Genomic DNA, 19,316 nt, shown 5'->3' with positions numbered 1-19,316 from the left:
AATATGTGGTGAGTGAAAGTAGAAAAATAGCAGGGTATTTACTACCAGGAAAATGGACTTTTAAATTTTTATTTATTTATTTTATTTTAAGCAGGCCCCATGCCAAATGTGGAGCCCAACACAGGGCTCGAACTCACGAGATCAAGATCTAAACTGAGATCAAGAGTCAGACACTCAACTGACTGAGCCAACCAGGTGTTGCAGGAAGATGGAATTTTAAATCATCTTTGACAATCTGTGGTAGCACCCATTAATCACTTCTGGTCCAACCTAAGTATCATTAAGCACAATTCCAGTTCTTACTTTTTGTCTTTTAACCCTTTTTTTGAAAAAAGGAAACAGTTGGCCACCACTTCTTATGTAAGAGTCCATCATCTGTTTGAAGAGAAGATACTTGAAATCAATTCTTCAGAAGCAGAAGTCAGGAGTATTCAACATGTCCACACTACCCAGCCTATAGAATTTGATAACCAAATTTGCCAAATTTCTCATGAAAGACAAATTCAATTTCATTGGTTTTATCCCAGTAACCATTTTCTGCTTGAAAATTTCCCTGAAAACTCTGAAAGCAATCTTGTACAGGGAGAAGTTAGATCGACTAAATTACTAAATTATTTTCTGTCAAGTTTATTCATTTAGCTAAGGTCCCATCAAGATGGATTGTTCTGCAGGTGGCAGAGCAAGCTCCATTTCCTGGGACTGATCAATGTTACACAAGTTTTGGTAAGCATGGAGCTTAAAACATTTCCCATTACACAAAGAACTCATTTAAGCCATATTCAATAGCTTTTTAAATGCCCAAATTATAAATTAAAAAAATTAAAAGATGGAGTTTACGTGTCCAACCTCAAAAAAAAAAAAAAATCTAATGGTTAACCCTCTCATTACTGAAGTCATGTGGATAGGAAAGCAGCATATGGGTGGCAAAAGGTTAAGTGAAGAGGGGCTAACTTGAAAGAGAAACCTGGTGCTATCATGCCTTCAACAAAGTGATCAAGTAGACAGATTGGTCTCTGTCATTCTCCATCTCTGGGCATAAATCCTGCCATATTCCCCCTCCCTCATCTCCAGAAGCACTCCCTGAACACATATGGGCATCTAACACCCACATGATGTTTCATGGGAACTCAAGTCTATATTCCCCTACTCAGACACAGGGATGCTCCCTCCTGCTTACAGGGCCTCATGGTCCAAAATCATCCTGCATACCTTCTCTCCCACGTTCAAGTTGCCATCTTTCATCCTTACCATCTGTGTGACACTTGTCTGTCATCTGCCTGGCATCTTTTGCAACCTATAAGACTCAGCTCAAGAGTCATGTCCCGAAGGCTCTTCAGACCTGTTTAGGCAGATGAGCCTTCTCTTCCTCTGTCCCCCATAGAGCCTTGTAGTAATCTTTATGAAAGCACCAGTTGTATTGCTAATTATTATTTGTTTATTTGAGTTATTTGTTTACCTCCTGTCCCTTTGACTGGACTTTGAGCATTTCAAGGGCAAGAACCATTTCTATTTGCCTTTAAATTTCCATTCCCAAGAATAGTGTTTGGCTTATATTAAGTGCTTAAGAAACATTTGATGAATGAATGAATGAATGTTCTATCAATCTCTGGATGTGTTAGCATTCATCCAAAGGAATATATTGCTAATGGTGCAATTTCAGACATGTTGCAGGCTTATAGAGGAGATATTTTAGGACCAGAAAACCTGCCCTACTTCCCACAATCATTTCACAAAAGTATCTACATGAAAGGCTGGCCTTGAGCTGGTAGCTAATGTTCCTGACAAAGCTCCCTGGTAGGTTACCCACAGAGATTAGATTAAAAGGAAATTGTTTCACTTGTCCTCTTATCATTGTTTAATGAGCTACCTAGCTAAAAAGACCCTCTTCTAGGGATCTGGGACTCTGTGTGCAAGTTTTTACTCTTATTTTTCTGCTACAAGGCCCCTGTTACATACAAGGGGCTATTGACCCCAAAGACCATCACTTGCGGTATCTGTCTTTTGCAATTTCCTACCTATAAAACCTGTGTTTACTCACATAACACTTGCAATCCTTGCATTTGCCAATGTTTCATCTGTAATACCTGGACTTATCCATTTCCTTTTCCCAGCATCTGTCTTTTACTAGCACATATTGACAAAATTCACGTTTAGGGATTTCACATCTTAAAAATTTGGGCCCAGGACAGTCAGGGAGTTGCTGTGATGTTGAATTCCATCTCTAGGACATGATTTAAATGAAAGAAAAATCAGATCAAGCAATAAAAAGGGGAAATATCATGCAAGTCAGATCTGTTCCTACAGTAACTAGAAAGAAAATGGACACAAAAACATATTAGCAGTCATCACATGTCAGAGCTGCCTAGCAAGCCACTAGCACACTGTTAAGCATGGGTCCAGCTAGTTCCAAGAATCATATCTCAACAATTCTCTTATTTTTTCTTTTTTTCATATTTTTTAAAGGCCTGGCGTGGAGCTCAAGCTCACAACCCCAAGATCAAGAGTTGCATGTTCTACTGACTGAGCCAGCCAGGCACCCCAAGGATTCTCTCATGTTTCTTTGGCTAATCAAAACCCTCCTAACATCCAATGCTTATTTTTAAACCTGGTCTTTGTATCACAAGTGGCCAAGTAAATCAAAATAATATAAATGAGAAAGAAGTATCTGAGATGCAGCACTAAGAACTTAGTGTCTCTGAGTAATAGTGAGAACTTACCAGTCTGAGAAGCCTTAGGGATCATCCTTTCAGTAAAGATCAGTCTGTTATGTAGTTAAGTGGTTGCCCACAAAGTGTCAAGTGAGTGATTAAGGAAGTCACCCTATCCCCTACAGTCTCCATCAGAGTGCCACAGTGACTCAATTTCAACAAATAGAAAAACAATCTTTAGATTAGTGATTTGTTAAATATCCTTCTTCTGAGAGAGAGAGAGAGAGAGAGAGAGAGGAGAGAGAGAGAGAGAGAGAGATAGCACACACAAACATGTGTAGAGTGGAGGGGAGAGGGAGAGAGAATCTTAAGCAGGCTCCGCACCCAGCACAGAGCCCACAGTGAGTCTGGATCTCACATCCCTGAGATCGTGAACTGAGCTGAAATCAAGAATCTCATTTAACCAACTGAGCCACCCAGGCGCCCCAAGTATCCTATTTTAGATTACAACATCCCAGTGAAAAAGAACTCATCCAGGTGCCTGGGTGGCTCAGCTGGTTAAGTGATGGACTCTTGATTTTGGCTCAGGTCATGATCTCAGGGTCATGAAATCGAGCCCCATGTCAGGCTCTGTGCTCTGTGGGTAGTCTAATTATATTCTCTCTCTCTCTTTCTCTCTCTCCCTTTGCCCCTCTGCCCCTAAAATAAATAAATAAATCTTTAAAAAAAATAACTGCTCAAGTTTTGAAGTCATTAACAATTTAAAATGAATTATCTTCTCATGTCTTTTTTTTTGTACTGGGCCATACTGAGTGCATAGTCTTTGTTATTTGTCTCTCTGTCTGGGCTTCCGGGGGAAAGGTGGTCCAGGGAGGAGGGGATGAGAGTGGAAGGGAATAGAGGGAGAAAGAAGCTTGAATGAGAGAAAAAACTATCATAAAGTAGGCTGGTGGGCTCAAAGAAGAACTACTTCACAATTTTGCCTGGAATCAATGTGCTAAGAATCTACCTGGAAGGACCCTATTTTTCAGTGCTCCTTGAATTTTAATATCACAGGAATCAGCTGGGGGTCTTGTTAAACTACAGACTGATTCCATAGTCTGGGGTGGAGCCTGAGACCCTGAATTTCTCTTATGAGGTCCTAGAGAAGGCTAAAGCTGCCAGTCCCCAAGCTTTGAGAAATGAAAGGTTGCATAGAAGGCTCAGGTATTTTCAAAACTTTGTGCTATTCATCAGGTGGAGAATGGTTAGAATCTTTAGCTAATTTAAATTCTTTCCTGACTTTTCTGTACAGCACTAAGAACTAGCTCTGCAATACACCCCCACCTAATTCTGCACACGCTCATTCCCAGGAGACTTGCATCCAGGTAAGACCATCCTGCCTTTTTTCTCCCCTTCAGACACCCAAGACAATTTTTTGTATGCCCAATGATCTTTTTGTTGCTATTTTGTTTTTGTTTTACTTTGTTTTGTTTTTAGAGCAGTTTTGGGTTTACCATAAAATTAAGAGGAAAGAACAGAGATTTCTTTTTTCCCGTATACCCACCCCCTCACTCATTACCAACATCCTTCACCAGAGTGGTATGTGTATGTGTGTGTGTGTATATATATATATATATATATATATATATATATATATATATAATTTTTTTTACTGAGGATGAACCTATATTGACATAGCGTAATTACCCCAAATCCAAAGTTTACCTAAGAGGTCATTCTCCCCCCCCCAAAAAAAGAGGTAATTCCCAGTGTTGTACATTCAGTGGGTTTGGACAAATGTATAATGACTACATCCATCATTATAATATCATACAGAGTATTTCCTCGGCCCTAAAATTCCTCTTCATTTGCCTATACATCTCTTCCCCACCCCAACCACTGATCTTTTTACTGTGTCTATAGTTTTACCTTTTCCAGATGTTATATAGTTGGAATCATACAGCACATAGCCATCTAAGTACCCTACAACTTTGAACAAACAATTTTAAGACTGAGTTGGGTCCTTAATACACTTTAACTTCTAGCTAAGTCTGAAGTAATAAAAGAATGGCTGTCAGCAGACAGAGTCCAGTGCTGTTTGATGATACCAGTAATAAAAGCAAGAGAAAATCTACAATCTCACATTTACATTTCCAGAAGATTAAAATTCCTCTCATGCCTACCCAACAATGAATTCTTTATTTCTGTATCCTTTTAAAGAGCTTGAGGAGGTAAGAGTATACAAGTGAATGGCAGGTTAATCCATCTCGCAATGTGATCCAGTCATTGACTGAAGCTGCATTCACTCCTATGGACCAACAGTCCCCAACTCAAGATGATTCAACTTAAGATTTCTTGGCTTTAAGAAGGTGCTAAGGTGATATGCTTTCAGTAGAAACTGTATTTTGAATTTTGGATTTTAAATTTTGAATTTTGGATCTTTTCCTACACTAGCAATATGCGATAGGGTCCTCTGTCTTGGGATGCTGGGCAGCAGCAGTTGGCCCCATGATCACAGGGTAAACCGCGGATACACTTAAAATCATCCTGGTTTTCACTTTAGGTACCATATTCAACACATTACATGAGATATTCAACACTTTATTATAAAATAAACTTTGTATTAGATAACTTTGCTTGACTGTAGGTTAATGTAAGTGTTCTGAGCACATTTAAGGTGAGGTAGGCTAAGCTATGATGTTCAGGAGGTTAGGTATATTAAATGCATTTTTGACTTATGGTATTTTCACTTTAAAACTGATGTATCAGGACATAGCCCTATTATAAGTAGAGGAAAATCTGTATGGATGAGGCCAGAAGCTCAGCAAGCTTAGCTGGTAAAACTCTGCATGGGATAAACTGTGCCTGACAACTCTTCCCTTAAGTGAGCTAACTAATACCACCAGCCTTAAGCAAGCTGTCCTCTGGACACATATACCAAAGATAGCAGACAAGAATGCTTTGAAAAAAATAAAAGGGAAATAAGTAAAGTTTGTCTTCAGCATCCTCTTGCTTTTTGTGTGGAGTCTTTGTCTTTGTTCCTGGCAAACCTCCATCTTCAAGGGTCCTGAATCCTCCCGTACTAACCACAGTGAGTCTGCAACAACTCTTTTCTCGGGCCAGGAAAAGGTTACATGATAATGGCTTAAGGTATCATCCTACCTAGAGCATTGACTTTTTAAAGATAGGCAAGGATAGGCAGGGTGAAAATCTAGCCTACTGTACAACTGCCCTCCTCTGGGCGTTCACTTTCTCAGCTGTCAGGAGCTAGAGGCTGGTGCAACACCCTCCAAAACGGATGGCCAGGTGCATACCCTGCAGAGACTCTAAAAGGTCCGGCTGAGTGACAGCAGCCCCTCCATTGTTCATTCCTTCCTATCGTCCCACTCTATGTCACTAACAGAAAGGTAGCTTTCTGGACTAGGTCTATATGGCATCATTTCAAATTTCAGCTACAACCTTTTCACACAACAAACAATTATTTTTTCCCAGAGAATATTGAATCACACAGGATACCTGTGCAGCACTTTTAGTGTGAGCTGTTACAGCTTTTACAGCTAGAAGACTCCTTGGAAATCATCCCTGACTCAACCCTCATGTTTATGAATTTAAAAATAATAATAATAAACCCCAAAGAAGGGTGTCAAAATAGAATGGATGATTCCTAAGGCTGCAAAATTAGGACCAGAATTCTCCCCTCCCCTAAAGCAGAAGATCCACAGCATATACCCTCAAGGAACAAGACTTAAATCACAACCAAAGAGATTTAGATGCAGCCTAAAGAAGAACTCACTGGTAATGAAGATGATTAAATACTAGGATAGACAGCCATGGGGAATTGTGAAATCGTCCTCCCTAGAGATCTTTTAAAATAGGACAGTTAACCATCTGTCTGAGATGGTGTAAGTACAGTCCTGCCTTGGAGGTAAGAAAATGATGACATGATCTCCTTACCTGTCAAATTTTTGGGTTCTATAGTCACACCTGGATATAGAGACACATCATGAGGATCCCAGGTTGAATCTGGGCTGTGCCCCTCACTGGGATTCAGACGTGTCCACGTTGTTGAGAGGGTAGAGGGCCGGCCCTGTCTGCATGAGGTGGGAAGGTGTCTGCATGGAAGAGATTTGTACCGGGGTTTCTGGAGGATGGGGGGAAGAAGGGAGCTGGAAGAAATGGAGATGTCAGTTTCCAAGTTCTCCCCTGCCCCACTCCGGCCCCCTATAATGCCCCCTGCCCCCTCCCAGCCATATGAGTCTAATGAACTGCAGCTGATGCCAGCAGAACCAAGGGACTCCAAGAAACACAGACACAATCATCCCTGTCACTATGTCAGTGACAAAGCATAAGAAGAATGGTTCCCCCCCATTTCTGTGGAGAAATTCAAAATGGCTCTGGCCTAGTGAAAATGTCAGGGCAAACAGCCTCTTTGCAGGACTTTAACGTGCAAGTTTTGGAGCAGCAGGGGACATTGTCTTGAAGCAGCCCTGAACATCCTCTGCAGAGACCCCGCTGTACCCCAGCGGAGACCCGGGGAGACCCAGCCCTGCCGGGACGCTGAGATCCACCTGCACCAGCAGGGGGCGCTCGCACTTGAAGTGCAAGACTGGGCTGGACCGGGGACTTCAGGCTTCCAGGTCTCTTACGCGTGCTGTTTTCTCTGCCTAGACCTCTTTTTTTCTTTTTCACCCCTTCACCTTGCTGGCTCCCGAGTTGTTTCCACTTAGGTGTGTTTGGAATCCCTCAGCATCCTCCTGTAATTCCCTAATTATGTTTATAATAGACTTAAAATCACCTGTTTACACATCTCTCTGCCTATCCAGTCTATAGACAAGTCCTTGATGGGAGTAACTCTGTGTTATTCACTAGCATGTATCCATCTAGGTCCTAGAACATGGTAGGCACTCAGAAAAATATATGTTGAGTAAGTGAATGAATGAATGTATGAATGAGAGAGAAACTACAAGCTTTAATAACACTAGATGGCACAATTAGTCCTAGAATTATTTCTAAGTAATTGACTATTGGTCCAACATCTCCTCTTTTAGCTTGTGTGTCTGGCGGTGATGGGGGAAGGTTACTTTAAACAGACTAATAAAATAGAAAGGATCATTAGGGGTCATCTGCTGACTCCTTCTTATAATATTTTTTTCCTTCTTATAATATTAAATAACCCTCACTGTACCTTCCATATCAGCCCTTCAGCCTGTGCCTGAAGACCACTGAGCACCCAGAAAGTCAAGTGTGGTTGGTTTATTCATTTCATCTCTGTACTCCTGTGACGATGAGAAAGTTCTTCCTAATGTCGACTTGAATTTCTGTTGCTTTGATTTCTTCCTTGTGGCTCTAATTTAGTTCTCTGGCACCATGCAAAAAAAAGCACACTGTCTTCCACATACCAGGGAGACATGGAAAATGGAACCTGGCCTTTGGATATGAATCTTAGCTTTGCTACTTACTAAGTGTGGGAGTTTGGGTAAGTCATTTAACCTCTCCAGTTTCATCACCTGTACCCAACAGGGTTATTGCAAGGACTAAGACTAGTTAATGCATCCCAAAAGTCTGAGACATAGCAGATATTCAAAAATGCTACTGCTATTATTAATAAATATTAGAATACAGACCATTAATATAGAGAGGCAATATAGATAATATACTAAGTAATATATAAAATCTTCCTCCCTTCTCCATCAATCTTTTGTTCTCTAAGCTAAAACACAAGCTACTTTCACATCCTCTCCATCCTCATCTCTTTCTCGATCAGTGTTCCTCTCAAAACAGGCTACCAAAGTTGTGCTGTCGCCCAGGGTGGTGACTGGGGCAGAACAAACCACCGCCACATTCATTTTGCACATAATACTTCTATTCAGGGGGCCTACGGTTCTATTAGCTTCTTTGGCAACTGGATCTTCTGTACTTCCTGAGCATTTCGGCCATATTACTCTCCTCTCTGTGGTGAGACAATTGCTGAATTGTGGGGGCGAGGAATATGATACAACAGAGGGATGGAATCTGTAATTTTGTTGTTGTTTTTCTCATCTGTTTTAGCATGAGATTGCTAGAAAATGTTCACTCTTGGAATTATGAGTAACCCTTGAGGCCCTGGAGATGATGCCCCTGACCCCTTAAGGATAGTAAGATCCCAGGAGGCATTTAGCATAGAAGGGTGGGAATAAAGCTCAATTTTCCAGGAAAGAAGGTATAGTCAGACTTCTGCATTTTTAAGGCATAAAAGTAGCCTGGATCTGGAGGGGAAAGGGGACCCATGTTCTAGGTTCCAGAGGTGTCAGGGGCCTGAGCCCCATGCAGAATTCCAGGATAGATGTGCAGCTCAGTGTCTGCTCGTGTGAGCAGGGTAAAGGCCACTGTGTGTGAGTGGGCATAATGGGGCACCCATGTCAGGAGCCAGAAAGAAGAGCCAGCTGGACACAGAGACTAGGCTCCACTTGCAGGAGGTGCTGCCCACACATGCCCCAGGATTCCTTATAAATTAGGAGCTGTGTAGCCCACGTACCCCCTCTCTAGACGCAGACTAAGTCAGTGGGATACCCTCAGGGAGAGTTCAGCTACATCAGTATGCCAACCCCATACTACTATCAGTGCCATAGGGTTGGTTTGGCATTTACTTCCATCACCCCTATCTTCAGTTTAAAACCCTTTTGATCAGATTGGCAAACCCTTAATTTGTCATAAAGACACCCAAAAAAAGTAAACACTGTCGACAGGGACGGGGGAGGTGTTTTATAGGGAGAGAGATTCTCTCTCTTTCCTGATTTGTGTTATTATTTCTAGCATAAGGCCTGCAGCTATTGTTAAATCAGAACCTAGTTCTATAAATACTTCTGATTTGAAAAGCCACATTCACTTTCTCTACTTCAAAATCCAAGCCCGAGATGGCAGCAACACCTCACGGATATAGAATACACAGAAAGCATGGCACAACTGTTAGCACCACCTCCTGATGTTCTGAGCTGCCTGTCCATAATTCAGAGGACAAGACAAGGTCACTAATAAACACCACTGAACTGTGTCTCCTTTCACAGCTCCTGCATAAAAATATTGCATCTCCAATGAACACCAAACAAATGAAATGGATTGGTTTAATTCACATCTGAACACCCACAAACTCATCTGCCTAATAACCTTGCTGTTTCCAGCAGGTTTTCATGCTTGTCAATTATTCTGAAACATCAATTGTCCTAACTTTGACTTCATTTAAAGATGCATTTGGCAGGTTTAGTTAGTAAAGGAAGAAAAACCAAGATGCTAAGTCCATTTTTTAAAAGTCCTTTGCAAGAGCATTGGAGTTCTTTCTCAATGTGTGCCACTGATAAGCACGTGCTTGAGCCTCCTGCCTGGAGGAGGCCCAAGTTGGGGAAGGTGACAGGCTGATGCTCATGTTAGCGACAGTCTGTGACACTGAGGCCGATGGGAGTCATTATGATATAGACACTCAGATGAAACCTAAGCCTGGGAAAGAGAGGGATGGGTGTTTGAGATGGCAGGAAATTCCCCCACCCCACCCCCCACCACAACATGCCCTCCATCTCCAGCTGCCAGGACTCAGGCAGACAATGTCCCTCACTCACATCTGTGTCAACCTGCACAGAGTTTGCAGCAAGGAGGGGGTCCGAATGGGAGCTAGGGGTTAAACTTTCTTGCCGCACAAAACACACACATATACAGAGAGGAGGAGAGAGAGAGAGAGAGAGAGAGAGAGAGAGAGAGAGAGAGAGACCATTTGTCTCCAGGATAAAGAAATAGCAAACAAACATGACGGTTACATATTCGTGGTGAGACTAAACACAAGTGCCTTCTCTCCCCTGAGCCTGCCATTGTTCACTCTCAGGGCCTCTCAGGAAGGGTTGAACAGGACTTGAACTCTTCAAGGGAATTTTTTTTAAAAAGAAGAAAAGAAAAGAAAAGAAAACCACTGAGCCATCTGTATTGCAAATGGTACCAAAAATTTTTTTTGGCTATATGAGGAAATCCAAGGAGATATTAAAGCTTGTTTCCCACTGAGATAGAATTAACTTCCACATACTCTAGAACCTTCCAAATGTAGGAGAGAAAAGAGGTGCCTGGATGGCTCAGTCAGCTAAGCATCTGACTCTTGATTTCGATTCAGGTCATGATCTCAGGATGGTGAGATATAGCCCCACATCAGGCTCCACGCTCAGCAGAGTCTACTTGAGATCCTCTCCCTCTGCCCCTCCCCCTGCACTCTCTCTCTCTCTAAAATAAATAAGTCTTAAAAAAAGAGAGAGAGAGAGAGAATATAGGAGAAAATGAAGGGGGAAGCACTTTGTCTTTGATAGGAAATTGACACTAGGACAAAAGAGAAACCACCAAGAGGCAAAGTTTATGTCCAACAATAAAGTTTTATGAAAACAAATCATTCTATGAAAGATAATAACATTTAGCACCTCTATAGGACATGTTCCTTTAAATCTCTTATATACAATAACTCAGAGAATCCTTACAACCACCTGGGCAGGTGGTTACACGGCCTGGGCAGCTACCAGCCCCACTCGTATGTGAAGAAACAGCACAGAGAGTGGCAGGGTTGGGATTGCGTGCTAGACAATTGAGGAGTAGAAGTCAAACACTGAAGGGTTGTGCTGCCTCAGATGCTGAACTGAACCCGCAGCAAAGCCTGGCGTCCTGCTGATTCTGTGCAGAAAGGGGAAGCAGAGGGATGCCTGGGTTGGCCAAGACTGCTCTGGCCAGGCCACTGTCGTAAAGTTTCACTACAGTTTGGGTTCCCAACCATGGCTGTCCCCTGGAAGAGCATAAGCAGGCCTGTGCCTGGGACCCACCCCAGAGGTGCTGATTTAATCAGTTAGGAGTTCAGCCTGGGCATTAGGATTTGTAAGTCTCCCCAGTATTCTGTTGTGCATTCAAAACCTTTGCTCTGGAATAAGGGGAAGCCAGAGAGGAAAAGAGGCAGAGGCTCAAGTGGACTTACTTTCAAACTTTACGTCCATAGAAAATAAGGGTGGATATAAAAAGAAACTTATTCTTCAACTTTCTTCTGCCCAAAGACATGGGACAAGGAAGGAAGGATGGGAGCCAGGAAAGCATTGTCTTCCAAATGGTCTATCCTGGAGAACTCAGCTCAACTCTATATTCACCATGCTGCCTACCTGTGTGCTAAGGAACCTGGCCCACCATTTAGCCAACTCAAGCTCACCTGGAAACCAGAAGGCTCAGGGAAGCAAAAATATGGATAAGCTCAAGTTTCCCCATACTGAGATCATAGTGATGAGAAAGAATCCAGGTTGGGCCCCTAAGAGAATGAAGAGGTGTCTGACCCTTTGGATATTCCAATTTTGATGAGGAGGAGAGGGTCTGCCTGGTGGAGACCAGGAATGGCCATGGGTATTTTACATAGCAGGGCCACAATGAGGAACAAAATCTCATTAGCAACGCATGTTAGGAGACCTATGAAAAGGTCTAGGCCTCTCTGTCCATCCTTAATCAGGAATAGGTTACACCTGTGGAGACCTGTCTTGCCCTCAGCAGCAAGTACACACCTGTGGGTTCTTGCCCATCACAGGGAACAATGAGAAGGTCAAAGAGGTCAAGACAAAGCTTGCTTCTGCTTTGGAACCTAAACTCATGGGCATGTCCCAACCTGCTGTTGGTCCTCTTGCTGGCTGCCTAACTCACCTGTTGTATTAAAGTCCACGTTGGATCCTTTCTGCCTCAGCTACTCTGAGTTCAACTTCTCTGAGTTGACGCTGGACCTACAGGGTGCCTGGACCTACAGGGTGGCTTGTACACAGCTTCAGACCTGTGGAGCATGGCCTTGTCCTGCTCAGGCTCTGTTGCTCATCAGATCTCTGGCTGCTTGCCCTGCCTGTTTCTCTGCCCTGCTGTGGCCCATGCCTGTCCTCTGGAAAGATTAGCACAAATAATCCCATCAATAAAGAAAGACAACTTCTTAAGCACCTGAGGAAACAGGGCACAGACCCCTGTATGCAGACAGAAGGCAGAGTCCAGGGCACACCTGAGAATCATGAAGAAGGACCAAAACAGTACAGGTAACCATGTGGGATCAGGAAAGGGAGGCTGCTGCTTTCCTCACCACAGCCCAAATAGAGACTGAACCCGCAAAATTTGGCTTGAAAAATATGTTTTTGGCACAGTAGTCTATGAAGTTCTTGGTTTATGAGGGTAAGGAAATTAAAACAAAAGACATTTATGTTGGGCAAGATTTGATCTTGACAATGTTCCTTTAACTGATGTAAAATGTGATGAAATTGACTGTAATTGATTCCAAGGAAGGATGCCAGAAATTCTTCAGCTTTAGATCCAACCTTAAAATGTGAATTATTGGACCTGATTAGGATGGTGATGTTATTTTTTTAATCTCTCTTCTAGAGTTCAGATGTTCATCCTTATAGACAAGGAACTCATCAAGTTAACAAACAGAACACCTCAACATTATGAAATGACACTTACTTATTGCTCTCCTAATCTACATGATGGCATTGTTGCCAAGAACCAATGGGGCCACATGTCAGCTAGTTCCACTTGGGATCATCCGCAGGCTGAACTGTCCAGCCTCTGAAGTCTGTTCCTTCTTCATGGTAGAGATGCCAGCCCAATCATCCGAGTTCACAAATACCTGGGCACAAGCACGTGTCTAAAATGGCCTCAGAGATAAGACTCTAGATAGGATAGTAGGTGGTGAGCTTTCTCTGCCCTTGGGCTCCTGTCCTGAGAAACTAGGGACAGGTTGGTAGTAAGAAAGGGGACCACAATGTAGTCTCTTATCAATGACAGAGATCTGGAGTGAAAGGGAAGAGAGATATAGGAAACGGAAAACTGTGTTGTGGTCAGTTAGCCTCACTTCAGGGGGATGCTGGGAGATGAAAGGGAAACTGGGATCCTTTAACCAAAATGCAGTATAAATATCAAGAAAAGGAATAAAGTACTGATGCATGAAACAATGTGGATGAACCTTTAAAGTGTCATGCTGGGCACCCCGGGTGGCTTAGCGGTTTAGCGCTGCCTTCAGTCCAGGGTGTGATCCTGGAGACCAGGGAGTCCCGCGTCAGGCTCCCTGCATGGAGCCTGCTTCTCCCTCTGCCTGTCTCTCTCTCTCTCTCTCTCTCTCTCTCTCTCTCTGTGTGTATGAATAAATAAATAAAATCTTTTAAAAATAAATAAATAAGTAAATAAATAAATAAAATAAAGTGTTATGCTGAGTGAAGTTAGCCAGATATAAAAGTTCACATATTGTATGATGCCATGTATCTGAAAAATCCAGAATAAGTAAGTCTATAAAGACAGAAAGTGGATTAGTGGTTGACAGGGGCTGGGAGGAGGGGGAATGAGGAATGGCTGCTCTTTGGGGACCGGGTTTGCTTTGGGAGTGATGAAAATGCATGGTGTCCAGATAGAAGCGCTGGTCGCTCAGCATTGTGAATGTATGTAATACCACTGAACGGTACACAATAAACGGGTTAATTTTATGTTGAGTGAATGTTACCTCAATAGAAAATGATTTTTTCTAACTGCAGCATAAACATATTGGGGCAAAGAATACAAAGTGGTTTTGGATAGACTGCAGATATTCCAGGATTGTGTCAGATGTCACAATTTGGAAAATCCCAGAAGACTAAGCAAGTCATTTCTGGTGATGGGGACTTCAGCCCTCACTCAATTATCTACAACATAACACAAGCTTCCAGTTCCAATAGCCTATGATCTTATCACTCCTCCCACCACATGATAATGGCTTTAACAGACATGAGGGAACACACACCCACAAACATGGTCATCCTTGGCATCAAATATAATAGGATCAACAAGTTACAATGCATCCAAGGGGAGACGGATTTGTAAACCCCGGAGTGAGGTTCTGCCTACCCGAGGCCACTGCAGTGCGGAGACCCTGGGTGAAGCCAACGTCACCATGTCTGACCAGGAGGCAAAACCTCAACTGAGGACTTGGGGGATAAGAAGGAAGGAGAATACATTAAACTCAAAGTCATTGGACAAGATAGCAGTGAGATTCACTTCAAAGTGAAAATGACAACACATCTCAAGAAACTCAAAGAATCATACTGTCAAAGACAGGGAGTTCTAATGAATTCACTCAGGTTTCTCTTTGAAGGTCAGAGAATTGCTGATAATCACACTCCAAAAGAACTGGGAATGGAGGAAGAAGATGTGATTGAAGTTTATCAGGAACAAACAGGGGGTCATTCAATGATTTAGATATTCTTTTTATTTTTTTTCTTTATCCTCAATCCTTTTTTATTCTTAAAAATAGTTCTTTTGTAATGTGGTGTTCAAAACGGAATTGAAAACTGGCACCCTATCTCTTTAAAACATCTGGTAATTTGAATTCTAGTGCCCATTATTCATTATCACTTGTTTTCATTGTGCTGATTTTTGGTGATCAAACCTCATCCCCCTTCATATTGTCCTTTCCTTTTTAAAAATTACATGTGTGCACAGAGAGGCCACCTTTTCCAGGACTGTGCATTTTCAGGCTTGTGATAAATAAGATCGACCAATACAAGTGTTCATGATGACTTTCCAATTGGCCCTGAAGTTCTAGCATGTGATTGCTTCACTCCTGGACTATGACTTTCAGTGGGAGATGGAAGTTTTTCAGAGAACTGAACTGTGGAAAAATTACCTTTCCTTAACTTGAAGCTTCTTTTAAAATTTGAGGGTCTGGACCAAAAGAAGAGAAATATCAGGCTGGAGTCAAGAAGACAGAGATGATGAGAGTAAATGACTAACTCCAAAGATGGCTTCACTGAAGAGAAAGCATTTTAAGATAAAAGTCTTGTCAGAAGATCCCAGAAAAGTTCTAGTTTTCATTAGCAGTTAATAAAGTTATTCATGCAGAAGTGTATTCAACAGAACACTACTCTTTTTTATTTTATTTGTATTTTTTGGCCTGGGATATGGGTTTTAAATGGACATTGTCTGTACCAGCTTCATTAAAATAAACAAAATATTTGTAAAAACAAAAACAAAAAACAATGCATCCAAGGGAAAGCTACAGAAGAGCCCAGGATTCAAAGAGCTAATGATTCAAACTTTAAAAAAAAAACTAATGTTTATTGAATATTTACTCCTTGCCATGCACTGCTGGCAGTACTTGTATGCGCACTGATTTATCTCACCTGCACAACAGCTGTTTTACAGCTGGGGAAGCAGAACTCGAGGAACGTTAAGGAGCTTAAGTTTATGTGAGGTCATACAGCTAACAAGGGTGGAGAAGAGATGTGAGCCCAGACAGTCCAAATCCAGTACCTACTTGTTTAACCTCTGTGCTCTATGGCATCTGTAAGCAGAATCCACTTTCTTTTAGGTTCTAGTTTAGCTCTAAGGTTGGTGCTAATAGCCCCATCTTGGTCATGGCTACACTGAGGAATCCAAGAGTCATTAGGAAGAATAAAGAACAGTGGACTGGTAGACAAGAGATCAATGTTTTATTTTTTTCTATTTATTTATTTTATTATAAATTTATTTTTTATTGGTGTTCAATTTTCCAACATATAGATAACACCCAGTGCTCATCCTGTCAAGTGCCCACCTCAGTGCCCGTCACCCAGTCACCCCCACCCCCCGCTCACCTCCCCTTCCACCACCCCTAGTTCGTTTCCCAGAGTTAGGAGTCTTTCATGTTCTGTCTCCCTTTCTGATATTTCCCACTCATTTTTTCTCCTTTCCCCTTTATTCCCTTTCACTATTTTTTATATTCCCCAAATGAATGAGACCATATAATGTTTGTCCTTCTCCGATTGACTTACTTCACTCAGCATAATACCCTCCAGTTCCAGCCACGTCAAAGCAAATGGTGGGTATTTGTCGTTTCTAATGGCTGAGGAATATTCCATTGTATACATAAACTATATCTTCTTTAACCATTCATCTTTCGATGGACACCGAGGCTCCTTCCACAGTTTGGCTACTGTGGCCATTGCTGCTAGAAACATCGGGGTGCAGGTGTCCCAGCGTTTCATTGCCTCTGTATCTTTGGGGTAAATCCCCAGCAGTGCAATTGCTGGGTCGTAGGGCAGGTCTATTTTTAACTCTTTGAGAAACCTCCACACAGTTTTCCAGAGTGGCTGCACCAGTTCACATTCCTGCCAAGAGTGCAGGAGGGTTCCCCTTTCTCCACATCCTCTCCAAATTGAGGAAGACACAAAGAGATGGAAAAATATTCCATGCTCATGGATTGGAATAATTAATATAGTGAAAATGTCAATGTTACCCAGGGCAATGTACACGTTTAATGCAATCCCTATCAAAATACCATGGACTTTCTTCAGAGAGTTGGAACAAATTATTTTAAGATTTGTGCAGAACCAGAAAAGACCCTGAATAGCCAGGGGAATTTTTAAAAAGAAAATCATAGCTGTGGTCATCAAGACAGTGTGGTACTGGCACAAAAACAGACACATAGATCAATGGAACAGAATAGAGAACCCAGAAGTGGACCCTCAACTTTATGGTCAACTAATATTCGATAAAGGAGGAAAGACTATCCACTGGAAGAAAGACAGTCTCTTCAATAAATGATGCTGGGAAAATTGGACATCCACATGCAGAAGAATGAAACTAGGCCACTCTCTTGCACCAGACACAAAGATAAACTCAAAATGCATGAAAGATCTAAATGTGAGACAAGATTCCATCAAAATCCTAGAGGAGAACACAGGCAACACCCTTTTTGAACTTGGCCACAGTAACTTCTTACAAGATTCATCCATGAAGGCAAGAGAAACAAAAGCAAAAAATGAACTATTGGGACTTCAAGATAAGAAGCTTTTGCACAGCAAAGGATACAGTCAACAAAACTAAAAGGCAACCTACAGAATGGGAGAAGATATTTGCAAATGACGTATCAGATAAAGGGCTAGTTTCCAAGATCTATAAAGAACTTATTAAACTCAACACCAAAGAAACAAACAATCCAATCATGAAATAGGCAAAAGACATGAACAGAAATCTCACAGAGGAAGACATAGACATGGCCAACAAGCACATGAGGAAATGCTCCGCATCACTTGCCATCAGGGAAATACAAATCAAACCCACTATGAGATACCACCTCACACTAGTGAGAATGGGGAAAATTAACAAAGAGATCAATGTTTTAGATCCAGCTTGGTCATTGCTATGGTGACCATGGGGAGATTTTACAATCTCCATGGCCCTCGGTATCCTCTTCTGTAAAACTGAGAATTAGGCTAGATCAAGTTTTCGAATTATTTAAGCAGCAGAACTCATTCTTAGAATGAAATGTACTTAGAAGGCCAACATGCACAGGAGATAAAAGTATGGAGCTTTTCTGGATGAAGGTGGCAGAGGAAGAAAGCAGAACCCCTCTCCATGCCCCACACAGTCCCTGAGACACTTTCTTGGAACCCCCATGACCCTGTGGAACACAGTTTGAGACCCACTTGAATAGAAACTCATGCAGTTCTTCTGAAAATAAAACCTAAAAATCTTAATTTCAATACCACATCTTTAGGCTTTCTTCAACATGGTGGAAAGTCACTTTGCTCAAAGATACTTGTTTGGATTGATGTCCTTATACAGAATTGGTGAAGATCAGGTAAGAAGTGTAAGTGAGGGGTGCCTGAGTGGTTTAGTCAGTTAAGCGTCTGCCTTCTGCTCAGGTTATGAACGCGAGGTCCTGGGATTGAGCCCCACATCAGACTTCCTGCTCAGCCAGAGATGGGGGGCCTGCTTCTCCCTCTCCCTCTGCCCTTCCCCTCCACTGACTTGTGTTTGCTTGCTCTCTCTCAGATGCACACACACTCTCTCTCAAATGAATAAATCTTTTTTTTTAAAAAAAAAAAAAGAAGTGCAAGTGGGGTCCCCCCAGGGATGTAACGTCGGACCAACATAAAAATGTTCAAAACCTCAGCCTTCCAAGGATCTCCCCTCTTGGGAGACAAGCTTTCAATTCAGAATCTGTATGTTTTGTCTAAATACTCTCTAATTACGAAGCTGCATCATTTATTAGAGTTTTACATCAATCAATGCAGTACGACTTCATTCTTCATAAAACTTGATCCTGACATCTGGCTGGATTCCTGCAATTAAACTTGGTCAATGAATAATGGGTCAAGAAATGTCAGGAGAGGCTGAGTCTCTCATAATCATTCTGGAAAGATCAGCTGACAGAGACCTTCAGGGAAGAGAACTTCTGCTGTAAACGTCCATGCTCAAGTCAGCCCCTCTCACTCCACAGGCATTTATAAATTCAAGTTTGCTGCAGTGCTTGGAAGAGGTTATACAATTGTTATGGTGCAGTGTTCAAGGCAGACGGCTACCCCATAACTCAGAGGCCAAGACAAACAGGAATATATTAATAGCAGCCATAACATAAAGATAATTTATTTTCAGTATCTGGGAGCTAAGGGGATCAGCAGATAAACTGTTAAGCATTTAGGCATTAAAGCAGTGGACCTTTTGGGGTGGAGGGAGCGGGGGGGGGGGCGGTGTTGCAGCTTGCACAGGAGTTGGACTGAGAGAAAGATTGATCTCCTTTGGAAACAATGCAGCATCTGAACCAATTAAGCTAAAAACAATTATGTGGTTATGGGCAACACCAGACAAAAAGGAAAAGATATGTTCCTACTAAACCCCCTTGCTCTGCCATCTGGGTGGCATATACCATCCCAGGGACAAGCATTTCTT

At 42.1% G+C, this 19,316-nt stretch overlaps 1 protein-coding gene and 1 pseudogene across 20 annotated transcripts in view; one reads left to right on the top strand and one right to left on the bottom strand.

Moving 5' to 3' along the window:
• Window positions 1–19,316, bottom strand: part of CACNA1C (calcium voltage-gated channel subunit alpha1 C) — a 746,135-nt gene that overhangs the window by 670,890 nt on the left and 55,929 nt on the right. The gene's annotated exons all lie outside the window — the stretch shown is intronic.
• LOC144297692 (small ubiquitin-related modifier 1 pseudogene) lies at window positions 14,542–15,641 on the top strand (annotated as a pseudogene).

Source organism: Canis aureus, chromosome 25 (assembly GCF_053574225.1).
Source record: "Canis aureus isolate CA01 chromosome 25, VMU_Caureus_v.1.0, whole genome shotgun sequence".
Classification (NCBI taxonomy): domain Eukaryota; kingdom Metazoa; phylum Chordata; class Mammalia; order Carnivora; family Canidae; genus Canis; species Canis aureus.
This window is presented reverse-complemented; position numbering and strand designations above follow the sequence as displayed.